Source organism: Nuphar pumila, chromosome 3 (assembly GCF_984573655.1).
Source record: "Nuphar pumila chromosome 3, dmNupPumi1.hap1.1, whole genome shotgun sequence".
Taxonomy (NCBI): domain Eukaryota; kingdom Viridiplantae; phylum Streptophyta; class Magnoliopsida; order Nymphaeales; family Nymphaeaceae; genus Nuphar; species Nuphar pumila.
In genome coordinates, this window is record NC_143251.1 from 106,581,206 (window position 1) to 106,598,557 (window position 17,352).

Consider the following 17,352-nt stretch of genomic DNA (forward strand, 5'->3'; position numbering starts at 1 on the left):
TAAATCAAGCAATGAACATGGTTTCTTTAGTGCAATGCAAGTGGACGAAGATGGATATGCTGTGAATATGTTTTGGGCAGATTCAAAGTCAAGAGTAGATTATGAATGTTTCAATGATATGCTTGTGTTTGATACCACAGTAAAGATTAATACTGAACAGTGGCCATTTGCGCAGTTTGTCGGAGTGAACCATCACGCACAGAGTTGTATATTAGGCGGTGCATTTTTGTATGACCAGACCAAGCAAAGCTTTGAGTGGTTGTTCAGAGTATTTACACAGGCAATGAATGGGAAGCATCCTGAAACTGTACTTATAGATGGTGATCACGCAATTGCGGCTGCAGTGCTTCAGGTGTGGCCAGATGCACATCATCGCCTATGTTTGTGGCATATCTTTCAAAATGCAGCAAAGAACATAGGACACATATTTAACCAGAATACAGGGTTTGACAAAAAGTTTACAAGGTGTGTACTTCATAGCGTAGACGAGGTCACGTTTAAGTCAGATTGAGAGCAAATGATTAAGACATACGACCTTATTGACTGTCTGTGGTTACAAAATTTATATGCAGAAAAAGAGAAGTGGGCATTGGCATATGGAAGACAATACTTTTGTGCAGGTATGATAAGCACACAAAGAGCTGAATCTATGCATGTCACGTTGAAGAAAACCTTGTATTCATGTTTAACAATGTTTCGTTTCATGGAACAATATGAATTATTTGTAGACGGTCTAAGACAGATTGAGCTTGAACAAGACGTGAAATGCTTCAATACACGACCTCTAACTTTTGGCATGAAGATATTGAGGCGACCTGCAACTCTGTATACACTAACTGTATTTGAATGGATCAAGAAAGATGTGTTACATTTCATGAATTGCAAAATAGAAGGACTCGTGCAAACCGATAATATGCACAAATATCATATTTTATGACAGGGCGAAAAGCATCACGAAAGGCAAGAAGCACATGTCACGTACAATGTTGACAACGGAAGAGTTGCATGTTCGTGCAAAATGTATGAATTCAAAGGTATTCTATGTTGTCATGCATTAAAGGCACTCAATCAAGAGAAGATACAAGAAATACCTGAGTCTTACGTAATGCGAAGATGAAAAAGACGCGCAAAGATTGAAATGCTCGTTATGGACAATGCGAGCAAATCTGGTGTTGACGAGAAGTGCCGCATAGCCTCTCGTTACCAACAATTGTGTAGGTCATTCATGCATGTTGCAGATTTGACATCGAGAAGTGAAGAAGGCTATGTATGTGTGAGAAAAGCTGCAATGCAGTTACTTGAAAACGTGGAGTTAATTCACCTTAAGTCCGTTGCAGTGAATGAATACCAGCCGAAGATAATGGGAACGAACAGCGTAGGTGAAGATCATGTTTCTCTTGACACTCCCGAGAAGTTGTGCTGAAGCGTAAACATTATCTTCAACAAGTCAGTAGTGAACGTTGTTGATTATGATGGACATATTCATGAAGTGAAGGGCATCAAAAGAAAACCTGCCTCTGATCGCAGTCGTCGGAGGGCAAAGGGTGCACTAGAATTGGTTGGCAAGAAAAGGACTAAGAAACAACCAACCTGTAATAAAAAACAACAAAGCCCTTCGAATGAACAGGTATGTAAGACATTATATTGCTTCTCATTACGTGAAGCTTGTCAATATCTAACTCGTGTAATGTCCAACATGCAGCAATACCCTACAGAAGTACCAACAAACGTTGAAACCTCCATTCCTCCCGACCAGATTTCCGGCAACGATCGCTTGAGTTTTACAAGTCTTTTGGTATGTAATCAATGTTGTGAGGAGGTATGCTTTTGTTGTGAAACTTAATACAATGTCTTATATTTTCTCTTTCATGACAGGCTCTGATGCATTCGACAGATAGGTATGGGACGCAGGAATCCCGTGTAGGCTATTAATGTAGTTTTCATGCGTCTTTGCATGACCCGAAGTCAACAATGTCGGATTTGTTAAGAGTTTATAGCGATTTGTCATTGACAACTTATGGTCCGTTGTTGGGTTTGCTTAAATCGAGAGATAGCGATTTATGGCTTCCGTTGGAAGTCGATTCCTGACATCACTGAACGGCGATTTGTGGTTATCGTTGAATAGCGATTTGTGGCATCGCAGCATAGTGATTTGAGGTTATTGTTCGAATGTCAAGCTAAGCGGGCTGAGAAAGGTTGTTCAAGTAAGTTTTTTTGTGGCATTGATAAAGGTTGCGATTCATTTTATGATCTGAGTAAGCTATTACCGCGCAGGTGATAGCCTACTTAGATCATAAAATGAAGTGCAACCTTGATCAATGCCCCAAAAAACCTTACTTGAACAACGTTTCTCATCCCGCTTAGATTGACAGTCGAACAATACCCTCAAATCACTATGCTGCGATGCCACAAATCGCTATTCAACGATAACCACAAATCGCCGTTCAGTGATGTCAGGAATCGACTTCCACAATTGGCTATGCAACGAATATGAAGTCTACTTACACAGCTCCAAGCGATAAGCACTAATCGAAGCTTACACTTCTTCGGCGCCATGCCTGGACGAAGAGAGTTCAACCATGGAACAAAGAAGGAATTCCGGTCAATTTACCGACGTTAGTTGGTAAAGCTATGACGTAGCGTCGATTCAACTTCTTCTCCAGCACCTCCTTTTGCCTTTTGAAATCATTATTATTATCTTGTGAAAACATGTAGTCATATATTATAAATAAAAGGCTAATCAATGTCTCTTTTCTCCTCCTCACTTCATTTCTTAAGCGGTAAGTAAACCTCTTGATCTGTTACAAGGGGAGCTTTGTTCGCTTTAACAATGGAAGTGCAAGTATGAGTGGTACTCCACAATTTCTAACAATCGCGTTTTATACTACTATCGTTTGACAGCGCGATTTGGTGTTGACTAACACCATTTACAAAGGTCGAGTATTACAGCACAAATCGCTTTTCCGCGATACCCACAACTCGCTATGCACCGAATATGTAGTCGAATTACGAAGTTCCAACGAATAACCATAAATTTTTTAGTTGTCGTATATTATTCATTGATCATGTTGGTTGAGCAGTAGATCTTTTGGGTCATAAATAGTCGCACAGGTACTGGACGGTGTGATTATTTTATACTTCGTGAATCAGCAACAATCAAACTGACGGTTTCATCATAAATCTGGAGTTTCTCGCTCCCACATAGAAAATTATGGACGGTGAGGCAAACGAAGACAGCTACACGACCAACAATGGCGAATCATGCGTATATTGTCTACACATCGTCTCTTTCATGCTGTTTTTTGCGATTTGTGTTGTGTACTATATAATTTAATTTTAATCCTGTAATTTTAATGTCCTTATTCATTTCAGTAGAACATCCACCGACGAAGGTGGGCGCAAACTTATTGAATCACTCCTGAAGGACCTGAAACGAATGCGCAATGAATTCTCACAATGCAACATGATCAGTAATTTTGTTCGTATGAAACCAGTAGGAGTTTTCTATATTCGTAAGCCATGTGTAGGTGCGTTAACAACACCATATTTGCTGCAAACATACTATAGCTGATTTCGTCAGTTATATTAAAAGCAACGCACCAAGCCAGACTATAAGCATCGTCAGCCCGTATTTCATGGTATCTTGGTTGTATTTTATGTTGCTTTTGGTTATTGATTTAGTCCAATTGATTCGTATGTTAACGTTAATGTTAGCAATGTTTGGGTATGCAGACGATCTTACGGCGTTTGTCATACTCCAGTGGATTCAAAGACGACCTACCTTATTGGGTTAACGGTAATCATTGAGAGACCTTTTGTCATGCAAAAAGGTAAGCAAACAAACCTAGCTTGCAAAGTTACATCATAACAGTGCTAACAGCATTCTTTCAATCTATTTGCAGATATTGATTCCTACACTCTGGCAATCTGAAAAGCATTGGGTCTTATACGTGGTGGATTTACACGAAAAACAATTATGGTTTTACAATTCGTTGGAAGTTGACAGTGGTTTACGGCTAGACATTTCCCATCTCGTAAGATTCCATCTATATGAGTATCGTGTCGTGTACTGGGGTCATGAATTTACTGTCGGTCGCATTATTCTCAGATTGGTTTTCTCAAAGCCATTTTGGGAGTCGATGTTAGCGAGTGGATCTATCGCACGGCATACCATGCTCCTTTACAAGATAATGGCATTGATTGCGGCGTATTTGTAATGAAGTACAATGAAGCGATATACAATGGTGCAGAACCCTGTTTCGACGTTGTATGCCATTTCTTGGCCTCTGTTATTAAGGATTAAGTGCATGTCTATTGGTTCTACTTTACAATCTCTCCTTGCAAGTTGATATACCCGGATTCCGCGAAGAACTCTGCAAAAAATTGACGTCCTTTCTAATTGCAGAGGAGAAAGTGACGGAGGCATCGCGAGGATCTAAAAGACTTGTAATTGATAAAAGATGTGCGCTCAACTCGCGTGATTGACAGTCGCAGAATAAGACTGCGATGTATGCAATGAACAAAGACTTCTAATGTTCGAAATGATAATATTCAACATCGTTATGAAATGTTTGATGTTTAAACATCGCTTTATTGTTGTCATATGAAAAAAGTGGTGAATAAGAGTCATTAATGTCGCTTTCGTAATTACGAATAGGACAAAGCGATACGACATGCTTGATGTTCAGAATTGGTGGTCTAACGTCAACTACACTGCTACCACCATGAAAACTTGTGTAAGAATTTGAAAATTTCTTGAATTTTAAACGACGTTTCCTTTAATTATGATCTTGCAGACATATGAAAAAAGTATAGACGGATATGACGACTGCGTCGAAAACACCTATATACTCGATTCAAGAACAAGTCGTTTATGCAGGAATTGACGATTTGTCGGTTCCTTATTCGCGAAGCAAAGTGGAACTGTGTGTTGTGTCATTCAAATATTAATGAAACGTTCTATCACCCTCTGTCAGTTTTCAAGTATATACGTCAGTTTCATTAAACCAAAAGCAAATCTTAAATAAAAATACACTCTGCATTAATGAAATTGAACAATGTCATGCCAGAGGGCTATTCTCAATAGTAATCAATGTGATTGGACCGAATTTTTGGGTCTTAAATAAATTCACAAGTATGTCCACACGCGTCCCAAGAAATCGCCTTAGGTGTACATTATCGTAGGTTCAGCAATACAGTGATTTCTGAGAACAAACCTTTCTTATTGATAAGTTCACGGAATGCAATTTTTAGAAAGATTTCGGAACTGCACCAAAATATCTTTCGTCGTAGGAACCGCACCAAAATATCTTTCGCTCTATAGTATTTTTCATTACTGAAGAACAACTTACTAGCATTGGTTATGCATATACAACAAAAAACTATTTCTGAATACAATTTAATTTTCGTAGAGGAAGAAGTACAACGATTTGCAAGCGTGTTTTGTAATCTTCAAATTATATTTTAACGGAGACAGATTTACAAAATTTGTAGTCTTAAAAAAATGGCCTATCGGACTTCCTCCTACATATCTCCATTTTGTGTCTCTTTCTCTCTCCGTCTTTGTCTCTCTGATTGTGTTGATACCAGAAAACCAGACGAATCATACTGCGGCGAGATGAACCCCCGTCACCGAAACGACAGCTCCTCTAAGACCTCCTCGCTAGGGAGAGGAAGAGGACATGGTGGAGCTCCTGCTGGCCACCCTCAGCGCGACTGCACCGACTGGGTTGCTGTCGAGGAGTCGGGCGAGAACGGTGATGGCGGAGCTCGTTAGGTTGTACAGACAGAGCAATCGATAGGTTTCACTTTACATATTTTGTCTGTCGTTCTTTTTAAACTCAATCAATTTTCTGCATATTTCGTAGCGTATTTCTGACATATGTTTCTGCAATAAAACATGTAATGTGAAACCAATATAAAACAGAAATACCCAATAACATCGGATACAAAGCTCATACAGCGTGGAAACAAAGTTCTTCTCCATTGTATATTGCTTCAATATGCTTCATTACGAATATACCACAATCGACTCCATTACTTTGTAAAGGAGCATCGTCAACACAGAGCAACATCCACTCGACAATGTCGACACCCATAAGCCCGTTAAAGAATCCCGCCTGTGATAAAGGGATAATATATTACAGTCCGGTCCACCTCGAATAGCTACGATTCACCGATGGGCAGAAGCTTACCAAATGCATAGTGTCGCGTTCTACGCCACTGTGGCAGTCCAATGAGTTGTAGCACCATAGTTGTTTTTTCAAAAAATTCATCTCGTATAAAACCCAATGGTCGGGATTTTGCCAGAGTGTAGGAAGTAAAATCTGTGAATCGATAAAATAATTTTTCATTCCAGAGACATATCGTGATGGGGATGTTACGACTAAACCTTGGAGAAAATGTCTGTTCACTTACCTTTCCAAATTTCGAAATGTCTAGGCACTCATCATCGTTGTTCCAACAAGGTAGTGCATCTGTGAATCCAATGTCGTATGGCTTTCGCAGGACGTACATCTGTTGCACGAAATAGTAAGGTTTAACCACCAAGAAACATGAATATGTCATAAAAGCAAACAAAACAACAGCGGACCAGACATACCATGAAATAAGGGTTGATGATGCGTACTGTATTGCTCGTTGGGTTACTCTGAATGTAATTGAGAAAATCACTTATTGTCTGGTTGCACAAATTTACGAACTTCAATACATACAAACCGATGACCTAGAAATTGATAGTGGTTAAATACTTACAAAATTACTGATAGTGTTCCCGTCTGCAAATTCATCTTGTATCTGCTCGATGTCATCTACGAACTCGTCAGGGCATTACCGCCCACCCTTGCTTGTGGATGTTGCACTGAGTGCACCATGAGCGTGGTATTCAGGATTCGACATTGAAATTATTGTCTACAGTAAACAACACAAGTCCAAATACGACATAAAAAGGCAAATGTTGACTAAACTGCTCAGGCGTTTCAAAAAATATACGTCTTAAGCGCTAGTGTTGGTACTGTGGATGTGGTTGTCATCTTCTTCGGCGTCGTGCCTGACCATTTTGCTTCCATCTTCCTCTCTATTGGCACCGTGCCTGATCGTTTTGCTCTCATCGTCCTCTTTGTTTGATCTGTGCCTGGTCGTTTTTCTCCCATCGTCCACTTCTTTGGCACCGTGCCTAGTCGTTTTGCTCTCATCGTCCTCTCCATTGCCGTTGTGCCTGGTCGTTTTGCTCCTATCGTCCTCTCTGTTTGCTTTGTGCCTGGTCATTTTTCTCTCATCGTCCACTCCTTTGGCGGCGTGCCTGGTCGTTTTGCTCTCATCGTCCTCTATGTTGCCGCTGTGTCCGGTTGTAGTGCTCTCATCGTCTTTGACGCCGTGCCGGATCGTATTGCTCCCATCGTCCTCTTATTGGCCGCCATGATTGGTCGTACTGCTCCGATTGTCTCCTTCTTCGGTGCCATGTCTGGACAGAGATATCGATGGCACCTTTGCAACGCAGATACGGAAACGTCGTCCTCAGTCAAATACAAAGGTAAAGCCCTTTAACGTGCCGCCCTTTTTCAAAAACATCCTGCTAATTAAATGATTGCGTTTTAAATAAATAAAAATATGTCTTTTCGCATGTTTCCCTTTTTCGATAACCGCCGGCAAATTAAATGATTGCATTTGAAGTATTTAAAAATACGTCTTTCCACACGCCGCCCTTTGCATTTTAAATATTTAAAAATATGTCCTTTCACATGCCGGTCTTTTTCGGAAACACCCTGCAAATTAAATGATTGAGTTTTAAATAATTAAAAAACTGTGGTTTGTCGGTCGCATTATAACAATCGTTTAGTGGGAGATTGACACGACCCAAACAAACTCGTTTTTCAGGTATGAATACTCTTTTACGATTATTCTATTGATTATCGTATATGGATACATAGATATATTCATGCAACATACTTTTCTTATCGGTTTTTTAACAACAAACGTTCATTATCGCGGTTTGCATTGAAGGTGTCCCTGCCAAATGAACAATTGCTGACCTGGAACCGTATCGTACAGATTTTGGAGCATCGACCTTTTCTTATCGCTATTGATTGTTATCATTTACGCCGTCAGAACTCGTTAAATTATTATTCACGGCTTACATCGCCAATCTTTTTTGCGATATTCTTTTGAGGCGGAGACAAATACAGTGATTGCTAAACAGAATTGCTCTATCTTGGTGATGCCAAAGAGGTTAGGCAATGCCATGCTTTCTGAACAAACATCTATTTTCGATTAAAGTTTATTTATTATCGAGATCCACAGACGAAAGGATGTAATAATAAAGAATTAAACAATAAAAGAATGTCACGTTACGACAATTCATTATACAATTACAACAAAAACCTAGCGTGATAAAAATGAAAATCTAGGATTTATTTTGAGGCACTTGATGAATCAGATGAAATATCATAGACTTGTCTCTCACTTTTTATTGGTGGACTGTCTATCATGTGTGGCCTCTTGGTTGCGCCCATCTTATTAAGAAAACTGGTCATCATCTCTACCACTGAGTTCAATTGAATCCCCATAGTGCTTACTTTTGTCCTTAATTTCTTATTCTCCCTCTGCATAACTTCGAACATTGCGGCAGAGACAATGTTCTCTTTTGGAACAAGTGTTCGCTCTTCCTCGCGATTTATTACTGAGGGACTAGTCGCAGTAACCAAAGAGAGACGACGTTTTGGTTGTAGAGGTTGGGCTGCAACATGAAAAGGGGCAGTTGGGAGGCATGGGTTCACAATTTTCTCAATCTTCCGATTTCGCCGCATTGGTTCCCAATACCTTTCGAAATAGAAGGGATCAAATTGTCGTCCTTCATGATCATACGATATGGCAGAGAAATCACCTGAGTTCCAATTTAATCATTCATTCCTGTAGCGATCGCGTCAATTCACGTTCCTGCCCACACCACTATTCATTTTCCATCTCACTTCCAAAGGCATATTTGGGATAGACTGCCCCAAGCCAGATTGTAGGAGAACTCGACTACCTTGCTGCAACTCGGCTTCAAAATTGCAGAACAACCACAAATCGCGGTCAGACAATCTAGCAGCCTCTGTAACAACGTCTTGATCATCGTCCTCCCCATCTCTATAACGTCTCCACAAAACTTGTACATTGGTAATTCTTTTTAATAACGAATGACAAATATATTATAATTTATTTACGCATGATATGGCAACAACGATATGTACTACGGAAGACAATCATGCAGCAATGAATACTTAAGAATGTTAAACATTACAACGATTTATAATACTCAATGGTAAATGCTGACGCGATTGTAAATAATTTTAGAACGCTTACCTCATTTAGTTGTAGCCCATCTAAAATGGACTTAGCATTATGAATTGTGTCGTTTATTCTAGCCCAGCGACCGATCTTTGGAAAACCATAAATCGAGGGGCCACAACGTGGACGCAATGGGATAATATGTTCCAACGCCCAGGCCTAACAAAAACAATATTATTAGTAACACTACAACCTGCAGTAAGATTTGTCTACAATTACTAAGTATGTAATCAACAAATACCTGAACAAATGGCCAAAATTCCCTAACTGTTTTTGTACCATTACTCGCACGATGGAGTTGACTGTACAAGTGTGCGAGCATAGCGGCATCCCAGGTATAGTTGTCGACTTCGTCTATGTCTGCAGGTACTGCAGCCACATGGAACTTATTCTCGAATCAGAACAATCGGAAAATAATGTAAGACCAAAAAAATATAGAAGGAAGTCGCGCAACTCTTGGTCATCTATTTCAGATGCACAAGTAGCGTAGTGGCCTCCCCATTTATTACAAAAAAATGACACTTTCATTGATGTGGAATTGATTCCACCAGAAATACATTGACTCCATTCGTCCATCGACATTCCTAAAAGGGTCGTGCATTTTTCCCTTGCGTTATAGTTTGAATGCCGTAATAGGACAGCACTGTCATCGCACTTAAGGTCAGTGATCATCGCCACATCTTCTAGAGTCATGGTGATCTCAAAAGAATCAAACTGGAATGTGTTCGTCTTATCATTCCACTTATTTACCAGGTGGGTCATGGTATTCCAGCAAGTTTCAAAATATTGCTGATCCAAAAGGCCACTGAAGTGCATATTTCGTAATCGGTCCTTCTGATATGCACTCAACTGGCCATACCACGACAAAACTACAGGCCATTGACACCGACCTCCGTGCTTTTCACCTGGTGCTCTACTTCTCCTGTGACCTCTCTGTAACACAAAATAACATATTATTCCTATCAATTGTAAGTTAGTTCCATTTGTACTTATAAATAGTATTCTACTAATCACTATAAATAATATTGGTTGCACACAAACTATCACAGTAATCGCTATACATATTAATACGTAACACAGTAATCGCTATACCAAAATCGCTAAACATATTATTAAATCTTCACAGACAGGACGGATATATTTACCTTGGTCGCTATTTTCTCTTATTCTCCCTCCAACCTGGGACTTTATGTTGGGTCCAAAGTCTTCAACTGTCTTTTAATCTCCATCTCTACCGGCTCCACCATCGCCTGCCTTTCTCTGGCCTTCCTTTTCTCGCCCACCTTCTCCATCCTTTCTCTATCCTTCCTTTTCTCATCCTCCTTCTTCTTCCTTTCTCTCTCCCATTTCTCCTCCTCTTTCTGCTTCCTTTCTCTCTCCTTTTTCGTCTGCTCCTTCTGCTTCCTTTCTCTTTCCCGTTTCTCCTCCTTCTCCTTCCTTTCTCTCTCCTTTTTTTCCTCCTCCTTCTCCTTCCTTTCTCTCTCCTTTTTCTCCTCCTCCTTCTGCTTCCTTTCTCTCTCTCTTTTCTTCCCCTCCTGCATCCTTTCTCTCTCCTTTTTTGCCTCCTCCTCCTTCTCCTTCATTTCTCTCCTCCTCCTTTTGCCTCCTTTCTCTCTCCCTTTTCGCCTCCTCCTCCTTCTGCTTCCTTTCTCTCTCTTGTTTCTCCTTCTGCTTCCTTTCTCTCTCTGTTTTTGCCTCCTCCTCCTTCTGCTTCTTTTCTCTCTTTCGTTTCTTTTCCTCCTTCTGTTTCCTTTCTCTCTCATTTTTCGCCTCCTCCTGCTTTTCCTTTTTTTTCTCTCTCCTTTTTCTCCTCATTCTCCTTCTTCTGCCTTTGCATTTCCTTAACTTCCTCAAACTCTTTCTCCCTCCTTCGCCTTTCCTTTTCTTCCTCATACTGAGGAATATTTTATTCCTTCTCTTCCTCCTCCTTATTCATTTGTCTTCGCTTCTCCTCCGCCTCCTTCAGTAGCCTTGCCTTGTTTCGCAATGCTCTACGCTCCAAGTCTCTCCTCTGACATTCCGCCTTAGTCTCCTCCACTATATTGCTAAAATACATTTCTCACTCCTCCACATTCTTCTTCTTCCTTTCTATCTGCTCTGCGTTAATCCTCCGCCTTCTATTTATATTTTCATCAATATTTCTTTGCTTTGCCTTCTCTTCGTCATCCTTGTTCTGCATCTTTCGTTCTTCAGAGTTCTTCCTTTGGTTCGCAGCCTCGATATCTGATGGATAATCCTCCGCATAATATGATTCCAAGGTTTTTTCTCTGTCTTCATCGTTCTCAATCTTAAGTATATTTTGGTATCTTTCAAAAACCTTAGATAGATGAGACTGGCGGATCACTTCTCTAATAGACAACCCATAGAACGATGGGGTATCTCTAATCTGATGAGGCGCAAACATTGCTAACCTGCACAACACATTACACGATCATCATGATTAGAAATCGTCAGAATATTTGGGTTCATAAGTACACATCGTTGTAAGATTTATCAAACTTACAAATCGTTGTATAAGAAGCAATCTTCAGATTGAAGAAAGAAACCTTACACGAATCTCACCGAAACGATGGGATTTTCGGTATTCCAACTATAGAGTAAGCAACAGTAACAACTAATACCTAACATAAAGTGGCAACGATGTTGCGACTGCGCGTAAAACGGAAACTGATGCTCTGAAACAAAAGAAAGGATGCTCCGGCGACAACAGATGAAAGCAGAATATGCACCGGTAGAGTTTTCTGCTTAGAGCGAGAATGGATTGTTTTGAACTATTTAAATCCTACAACATAAGGCTTGCTATTCATGCAAATTTTGCGAAACGTTTTGGCACGATAACGATGGAGGGCAGTTTTGTCCTTTTTACGAACTGACGATTCAGTTTTCTAAAAGGAGGGCATTTATGTTCGTTCGAAGAAGAGAAAGCGAATGACGGTAAAGGGTACTTAAGTCTTTGTTGCAGCGCCAAATTATGATGTAATATGATGCAGACACCCATGAGGATACATGTCAGTCTGCATCTTATACGTGAAGCTATTTGGAACCCCGGAACATGAGATCTCAGTACCGTCTCGGGAGAACATATAACCTGCTTTGCCACATTGCACCCTTGATTTCTGTGTATGACTCGTATTAAACAAAACACACTGAATCAGTCGTGATTTAGCTATCCCTTTCTCCTCGTGTAAAAAAATTGGTGTAACTCCCAAAAAGGGAAATAAAGAAAAGGTAAAAGACAGACATACAATTGTCTTCTGGATGTGTTTTGATTAGAAAGTGGCTTCCAACTAACTGATTGGTCCACAGGGTTCCACAGGGACCCCACCCTCGGACTCTCCCCCTCCTCCCACCTCCTATAAAATCTCCTCCCCACTAAGTAAACTCTCCAGAAATCCCCAATCCCAAATTGAGGATTTCAATGGTCATTCTGGGGTTGCTGAATTCAGGGTTTTGATTCAGCAGCATTCCCTTCTCCTTCCCTCATCACTACACACATTTGTTATTTTTGAGTCACCTGGATCAGCAAAGGAAGCTCTCTCTCTCTCTCTCTCTCTCTCTCTCTCTCTCTCTCTTGTTTCAGTTGGCAAGTTACCGTAATCAGATTTGTGAGATTTGAAACAGCTCCATCTCACATAGTGCGTGCAGAACAATGGTGTATGTACTTTTTGTTTCAGATCCAAGATAGGTTTCTCTCTCAATTTTAGAGAGAAACGAGGTAGGAGGCTGCGTGTTTCCCCTGTTCTGCCCGTCGGTTTCTAGAGAGAGAAACATCTAGTTTTTAGAGAGAAGCAAGGAGAAAAGGCAACTTTCTCCTCCCCAACTGGTTTCTAGAGAGAGAAAAGGGCGCGTGAAAGGGGAGAGATCATTCAAAGGCAATGGGGTCGTCCTCCACCGGCATCGACGTGGCGAGCAAGGGCGCCAAGCTGGAGCGCTACAACAGCTACCTCCGCCGGATCAACATGACCAAGATGATCGCCGCCGCCTCCAAGCTGCTCTTCCGCGCCAGCCTCCTCATCGCCCTCTTCCTCGTCCTCTTCATCACCCTCTCCCCCACCACCACCACCGCAACCACAGGCGACGCCGCCAACAACCACCGCCGCCGCTCGCTCTCCTCCTCCGCCTGGGGCGGTTCCCAGTGGGAGAAACAGGTCCGCACGTCCTGCGCCGTCCGCCGTCCCGGCGGCTTCTCCGTTCTCGTCACCGGCGCCGCAGGCTTCGTCGGCTCCCACCTCTCCCTCGCCCTCAAGAAGCGCGGCGACGGCGTCCTCGGGCTCGACAACTTCAACAACTACTACGACCCTTCCCTGAAGCGCTCCCGCCAGGCCCTCCTCGCCAAGCACGGCGTCTTCATCGTCGAGGCCGACATCAACGACGGCTACCTCCTCAGCAAGCTCCTCGACGTCGTCCCCTTCACCCACGTCGTCCACCTCGCCGCGCAGGCCGGCGTCCGCTACGCCATGCAGAACCCCTCCTCCTACGTCCACAGCAACATCGCCGGCCTCGTCACCCTCTTCGAAGCCGTCAAGTCTGCCAACCCCCAGCCCTCCGTCGTCTGGGCGTCCTCCAGCTCCGTCTACGGTCTCAACACCGAGAACCCCTTCTCCGAAGACCACCGAACGGATCGCCCCGCGAGCCTCTACGCCGCCACCAAGAAGGCCGGCGAAGAGATTGCGCACACCTACAACCACATCTACGGGCTGTCCATCACCGGGCTGCGTTTCTTTACCGTTTACGGCCCCTGGGGTCGCCCCGACATGGCCTACTTCTTCTTCACGAAAGACATCCTTAGGGGCAAACCCATCAACATATTCACCGGGCCGGACGGCAAAGACGTAGCCAGAGACTTCACTTACATCGACGATGTGGTGAAGGGTTGCATCGGTGCGATTGATACAGCGGAGAAGAGCACGGGAAGTGGAGGAAAGAAGCGAGGACCTGCTCAGCTCAGGATCTACAATCTGGGGAACACCTCTCCTGTGTCGGTGCACAAGTTGGTGGCCATATTGGAAGGGTTGCTGAATGTTAAGGCCAAGAAGAACGTGATCAAGATGCCCAGCAATGGGGACGTGCCCTTCACTCATGCTAACGTTAGCTTGGCCCAGACGGACTTTGGGTACAAGCCCACCTCTGATTTGGCCACCGGGTTGAGGAAGTTCGTCAAGTGGTATCTGAGCTACTATCGCATTGAGAGCAAGGTGAAGGCCCAAGGGTCGCCGGTGGTGGTGTCGCAGAGTTGAGTTGTTGATGATGATGATAATAGTTGATTTTGTTGGTGCTTTGTCTCGTGGGGTAAAAGTTTAGTTGTAATGTTGTATCTGTAGAGATTTTCACCTTTTTCTTGTTGGTAAATTATGATAGTGGTTGGTGAAGAGATAAGTTAAAGGGTGTGTGAGAGAGATGGGAAAGGAAGGATGGTCACGGTCTGTTTTACAGAAACTGTGGGCAGATTGTGAGCGTGAAAAAGAAATAAAAAGTAAAAGTGGATAGAAATAAAAATGTTGATAGGAAAAGTGTTGGGAATCGATATAAAACCTTTCAAGTGTATAATGAGACTCTCATTTCTTTATCTTCTTCTCTTTCTTTCTTCAATTTCTATTTCTGTTACATATTTTTGAGATCTCATCTTCTTTCAATTTCAATTGTGTATTTTTGGAGAATATGTGACAATGGTTGGAATGGTCAATGTTGTAGCGTGTTTACCCTTTCTATTAGAGGGGTTTTACTATCTGCATTCATAAAGTATAAGCAAAAGGTGGAACATGTTTTCACATTTTATCATAACGTATGTTTTCAGTTAATTATTGAAGTCATGTAGATCTCCAAGTAATTCTGAATTACAAATAACTGACATTGCACCCTAAGGCCCTAAATTATGTTTAAACTTTTACAGCTTCATCGCTTTGGTAAATGTTTCATATCAGAATTTAAGGCACACATGTTCATTTTTTCTCCTTCATGCCAGGGGTTCTATAATTCTCTCAGTAAGACTTTCTTTTTCTTTTTTGGATAATTGGGGAAAATCACCTTACTCTTTCTTTCTTGTGAGCTCATTGATGTAAAACCACAGGTCCCCTTCCCTTCCATATCCCCCTACCAGGGAGTACACTCAGCTACAGTACGGCAAGGAACGGGCATCTATGGGTTTCGAAGACATGTCATTCCTTCAATTTAACGACTTTCACGGGTCGCCCCCACCAGATGAGCAGAGCCCTTGTGGGTCTCTCAGTAAGACTTTATGAGGAGCCATATTTGAAATAGGCTTGCTGGACTTGGTTGTACTGGGTTTAATGACTGCAGGAAAGTTCTAATACCAACAAAATTGAGCAACCCAAAAAAGTCTAGTTCTCAATGAAACTACACTCTTCAAGTCAGCTGGCCACCGAGGTGGTATCCCATGTTGTAAGCGGAGTCATGTGTCAAGCTGAAGTCCCAGGATCGAATCCTTCTGTCACATGGGGGCAGCTGTTGTTTTAGTAACTAGAGGTCCGCCTAACCCCAGCTTGCCTTTCAAAAAAAATCTCATTCTCCAAAAATCAATAGTCAAACTCTTCATGGCAGTCGCACTTACATCAAACAATTAAAAAAAGAAACATCATCATCTGGTTATGACACTTCAAGTCACACTCTCACGGGGCCAAGATGAAGGCACTGGATCAAACCCCACTGACCCACTGGTGTGTCCGTCCGTAGCTTTCAGAGGTAAGGCAGGATGCCCCGATCGGGGTTTTCCTCGCTTCGGTGAGAATTCCTTGTCATAAAAAATAGACAGTTCAAGTCACACTAAAGGCCGATTATGTTGTAATAAACAAGCGCCGACGTCCCTCTCTAGAACAAGCCAACGCCCAGCATAGACCCTGGGGACAAAGGTCCTAGCCTCAGAGTTTTATGCTTTTAGGATGATGATCGTATGTATGTATGACAGGCTGAGCCAGCACAACCAGAACCAGGCCTTCGAACCCAAACGTGATTTCTTCGAGTAATTAAAAAAAAAAATTTGCATGAAAACATGGGGAGTGACTATCTCAAAACTCCACCATAGTTGACTCCGACTTGGCCAAACTAAATGCTGCCCATTTGGTCGGACCTACCTAACTTGGAGGTGACCACAGCCAAATACTTGGGTTTAAAAGCACTCACTAGTTGGTCTATATATTTTAGTGTAAACTTTCTTTTGGCGTAAATCATTGGAGTGACAAATGCTTGGGTTTAAAAGCACTCATTAGTTAGTATGTATGTATATTTTAGTGTGAACTTTCTTTTGGCGTAGATCATGGGAGAGACAGCTAGGACAATGACTCTGACCTCAACATTCTTGTCTTTATTCTACAAAGGACAAGGACCACCAAGCTCAGTCATGTCACCAAGGCCATGCATGGGTGGCTCTCACTCAAAAAAAACGCGGTTTGACTTGGAGAGGCACATTTGTCATGTACCTTATATGAAGTCAGGATCATTTTGGTTACCTTTTTGAAGAACAAGGGCAATTTAGGGACACATGAATATATTATAGAGTGGGAGATTTTTGGGACACCCCCCCCCCCCCCCCCCCGGTCTGGTCTGGATTATTGGAACGGGGTATCATTTGTTTTTAGGAGCATGTAAGGTTGTAGATTTTTAGTTTATTATATTTTATTTGGTTTTTTTTTTATGAGGAATGGAAAACCACTTTCGGAATCACAAGCCTAATCGCAACTAGCTATGCTTGACGTACCTATGATCGTTGTTTGGATGATGTAAACCCGTGCCACACCCTTTACCACTAAGGATACCTTGCTTGGGCATAAGCAAAGAGCATAATACCCTTAGTTTTGATAACAATGGAGAGAATGAAACCCTGACCACCAACCTAGCAGCCAAGACCTCTTCCCAGTACTTCAAACCAAACCAGAGAGGTGTTAACGGGTCGGGTTTACCCAGACCTGACCCATACCAAACCCTATAGGGTACGGGTATGGTGATAAATAAGAAGACTCGATTAAGATTTGGGTCTGGACCCAAAGGTCCGATTAATACATGGATCTGGGT

At 42.2% G+C, this 17,352-nt stretch overlaps 1 pseudogene across 1 annotated transcript; it reads left to right on the top strand.

The window, feature by feature from the left end:
- Nucleotides 1-12,743: 12,743 nt before the first annotated feature.
- LOC149843211 (UDP-glucuronate 4-epimerase 6 pseudogene) lies at nt 12,744-14,890 on the top strand (annotated as a pseudogene). Its single transcript, XR_016430856.1, has one exon. The product of XR_016430856.1 is annotated as a UDP-glucuronate 4-epimerase 6 pseudogene (transcript).
- The last annotated feature ends 2,462 nt before the right edge of the window (nt 14,891-17,352 follow it).